General features: G+C 45.1%; 1 long non-coding RNA gene across 1 annotated transcript in view; it reads right to left on the bottom strand.

The window, feature by feature from the left end:
* Positions 1–14: 14 nt before the first annotated feature.
* Positions 15–4,357, bottom strand: part of LOC102291397 — a 6,860-nt gene continuing 2,517 nt past the window's right edge. Inside the window, exons 3-5 of the long non-coding RNA XR_317057.3 lie at positions 3,714–3,863; positions 360–3,465; positions 15–276 (exon numbers count right to left, since the gene is read on the bottom strand). This is a non-coding gene — a long non-coding RNA (uncharacterized LOC102291397). The remainder of the gene's footprint in view (positions 277–359; positions 3,466–3,713; positions 3,864–4,357) is intronic.

Here is a 4,357-nt window from a genome sequence, read left to right as displayed (position 1 = left end):
ATAATGCCTAGCCTTAGAGATAAGGCGCAGTTGGTGGAAGCTAGATCTCACTACAGCAGACACTTGCTTATTGAGTTTGAGCAAGCTATCCAGCAGTGCAATGCGCTGCAGCGAGCGTGCACAAAAAGGTCCAAATGCAGACTCAAGCGCTAGCAGAAAATGACACTTTATTATAACAACAAAAGGCAACCCGGGAAAACCAGAGGAGCAAAACGAGAAACTAAAAAACCCGGGGAAACAATGATGCGAGGAAGCTGGAATCGGGACCATGGGAGGCTGCAACAGAAAAGGGAGAAGATTACTAGGGAGCCGGGAAGCTGGGGAAACACATCAAAACTGAGTTAGACTAGTTGGCTTACGATTAGAGCGGGACCGTGGGAGCTCGGGAGGGAAGTCCGTGAGAAGGAAATCTGTGGAGGTAGTGAATGGGCCAGATGATGCACCGAGTGATCCAATTGAGCAGGAGGACAGGCAGGTGGCAGACGCTGAACGCCGGATTGAAACCACAGAGAGGTGATTAATGGACTGGCGTGGAGCATCCGTCAGCGCCGGGTTAAGTAGCTCTTCAGGTAATCACCCCGATGGAGAGCAGGTGTGCCGGTGATGGCCCAGCCTGGGGGTGTGGTTACCCGCGCATCACACATTCCACACACACACACAGGACCACGGACCATGACACAGCAGTACACCCAAGTTACTGACATAGTCACAAGAAAAGCTAGCAAAGGAACCCAGGGCAGCACAGAGTTGGGCATGAGAGATTTTACTGTTGAACACCACAATCTCAGTCTTCTTATCATTTAAACAAGAGAATTACTCAGGAACCATTCTTTGACCTCCCGCATGCATTCTTGAAAGTAGTGCAGGGACACAGCAAGGTCGTCAGTAAGTTCAAAATAGATCTGTATGTCATCGGCGTAACAGTGGAAGGCAATATTGTATTTTTCAAAGATTGCGCCTAGAGGGAGCAAATACAATGAGAAGAGAATAGGGCCTAAAACTGATCCTTGAGGCACACCACAACAGACCGGAGCGGAGGAAGAGGAGAAGGTGCCTAAGTTAACTGATAAGGATCTATCAGCGAGATATGGTTTAAACCAGTCGAGGGCAGTGCCTCTAATACCCACAGTGTGCTCAAGTCTTAGTAATAAAATGTTATGGTCCACCATATCAAAGGCCGAAGAGAGGTCCAGTTAAACTAGGACCATAGAGCGTCCAGTATCAGTGATTACAAGAATATCATTAAGAACTCTAACCAACGCTGTTTCAGTGCTATGCAATGGCTTAAAGGCAGATTGAAATTTCTCAGCAATATTGTTCGTGTCCAAGTACGCCTGGAGCTGGGAGAGAACTAGTCTCTCCAGGATCTTGGACAGGAACGAAAGTTTCTCTTATCTTTGGTTCATTTGCAGGAGCCAGCACAGGTGCTGATATCAGGTGCTTTCCAGGTGCTTCAGCCACTGTTTGTAGTCCCACTCACTGATTCCTGTCCTTATATGTTAGAAACGGTATCTCCTCCACCTCTCAGTACTCTCCACAGACTGTATATAAAGGACGCACATGTGCTTCATGTGGGATGGACTTGACTGCAGACAGATTGGCTAACCGTGCATGCTTTTAGCTACAAACATAAGGCCTGGGGCCAGAATCGGCCTGCCAAAGAATTCAGTCCGGCCCAATGTATGGCTTTCAAAAATGTGAAGGTGGCCAGAAATTTTGGTCTTTGAACTGTTTTTATAAGTTTTACAGCTTTTCTCCTGACAGTAACCTCCATCATGGTCAAATACACCAAAACAACAAAGTAATAGATGTAAATGTTTAAAATTACTGTGATTTTAAACAGTTACTGAGCTCAGACATCAGCTGACAAGCAGGATCATTTACTCACAGACTACACAGTCAGACCACAGGAGTCACCCCCTGCTGTTGTTGTGCGGTATTTTCTGTTGTGTTGCATTCAGGGCCCATGGAAACCATACAACCTTGCAGCTCCAGTCTGACTTATGGTTGTGTCTTTTTAGATCAACACAGAGACGTTTTGGACTTAAAGTTCACTTCAGAAGGATTTAGGTTAAACATGTGGACCAATGAAGAAGAGCATCTCTGACCAGAGCTTTACTGACCCACAACACAGCATGTGCTAGTCTCTCAGTGAAGGCACTAAAAGTGTGATATGGCCACTGTCCTGTCAGCTGAGACAGTATGGTTAGCACTGTACTGAGAGACAGATGTTTGATTTTTCCTGTCCTAACTGTATAACTTTGCTGTGCTCATTCAGAAAAATCCTCTGAATAACCACAAAAAGCTCTGAAAGTGCTAAAAGCTGCTGACCTTGGATCGAAGCCAGCAGTGAGAAAATTCCTGTATTTATAATAGAAGCCACACAGGAGACGAGGGAAGTTTTCTCTGGATGGTGTCCATGCATTAATGCCCTGCAGGGTTGAGGCATCCTGAGGAGGATGTGGGTTTGATTCCTGGTAAAGTGTGGTCACGGGGCTCTCAGTGCTTTCTCTGCACCTGCTTTACAAACATAGGACGGACTTTGGACTTCACAGCACTGATTAATGTCTGACTGCTGGTTAATAAAAACCTCCGCAGTCACAATATGCAAGGTTCATATCCTCTCTCTGTGCATTACTCTCTTCTTGCCTGAGCCAACTTGTTTTCTCAGCATTACTTATGTTCTTTTACCTGAAGAATCTGGATAAACTGAGCTTTTAGCCCAACTTTAGTTAAAAAAAAAAAAGTCTGCAGTGGAGCCCTAAAGAATAATGTGTAAATATGTCTCCTTTAAACTGAATCCGGTCGTGTTTATGTATCCCAGCTGTGTTCCTTTCATGGATAACATCACTGAATTGCTCTGCCAGCCTCTCTGAGTCAGCAGTCAGTCCCGCAGCCTGGCCACTTGGATCCAGTCATTATTCTGGGCCAGAGCAGCCCCAGGCCCAGCCTGGCACTAACTACCGAGCCTGTCAAACCACACAGTCAGACCCACCCAAACCCAGAGCCAAACCAGAGCACACCAGAGCCAGGACGCACCAGGCCAAGAGGAAAACGAAAAAGGCACCAAAGCACAGGATGAGCGTGCACTGTGCTTCAGGTCTGCAACACTTTTCTGAGCAGGAAAAAGTGTTTGTGGATGATCAGGAAAACTCGGCAACACCCTAGTTCATGATTCAAGAAACTAAACATTATGAAACAGTACGTTTCCACACTTACAGTAAAGCTGTCAGAGGTGGAAGCAAAGTACACTTACCTGATTACTGTACTTCAGCTGCATATTCTGGTATTTACTCGAGTATTTATTTTAGTCCCACCATTAAACGCAAACATCTCAATGTCCTCTCTTCTCATTTTTCCAACCAGGCTCATTACTTTAGCTTTAAGACACCGAAGGGGAGTTTTTATTTTCCCCTCCAAACATCGTAAGTGACTCGCAGGAGGAACAAAAACACAGAAGATGATCTTTGAACAAAAACAAACAGAAAACTGTAAACACCTTACAATGAATCTGATGCAGTTAAATTCATACTCATTTAGAGTGCGTTATACTGTCATAAAGAAAGGCTGCACACGTTCCCTGCCATGTGTTTGTGGATGCAGATGTTTGACCCTAAATATGCTCACAGGTGTTGTTGAATAAAAGGTTTCTTTAAGATCGTGGTGAGTTTAATGTACGTCGACTTGTGTTTGTGGCCTGGAAAATATTTCACCTGTGGCTATGATTTTGAGTCTCTGTCCTGCTGGAACACTCAAACTTCATGTCAGAGTTTTCCTGCTGTGGTGTTTCTGCTCGTCTTGCACAGCTGGATGTTTCATAGTGTGCTGCATGTTTGGGGTTGTTCTTTCCAGGTCCTCTTCAGCTGCGGGAAGCCAACAAACCATGTTATGCAAATTAGAGCTGAAGTGACCTTGAAGGCTGAGACAGACCGTCTGAGCAGCTCAGAGGTCATTTCACAGCTCAGAGGTCATTTCACAGCCAGTGTAACAATTAAGTTTAACATCCAGGCATCCATGAAAACCGAATTTATGAAATTTAATGCCGTTAGAAGTTAGCAGGGAGTTAGCTTGCTAGCTTCCATCTAAATATAACACACCATGTTCTGACTGAGGGATTTCCGAAACAAATTAAGACGTACAGCTCTATCACTCCCGACATAAATGAAGACAGGAACGTAAACAGCAGTGATGTTCTTAGGGTTACTGAAGTTGGGCTAGCTGGTATATAATGATGTGCTACACGATCGCTAGCGACACAGCTATGTTAGTATAATATAAACACTCAAGCTGGAGGGTGAATGCTAACTAGGGATGGGTACCGGTGTCCGGTGCCATGATGGCACCGGTTCTGACATAA

Source organism: Haplochromis burtoni, unplaced genomic scaffold, assembly GCF_018398535.1.
Source record: "Haplochromis burtoni strain Fernald_Lab_line unplaced genomic scaffold, NCSU_Asbu1 Contig_320, whole genome shotgun sequence".
In the NCBI taxonomy this organism is placed as follows: domain Eukaryota; kingdom Metazoa; phylum Chordata; class Actinopteri; order Cichliformes; family Cichlidae; genus Haplochromis; species Haplochromis burtoni.
Note: the sequence above shows the minus strand (reverse complement) of the source record. Positions and strands in the feature narration are given on the sequence as shown.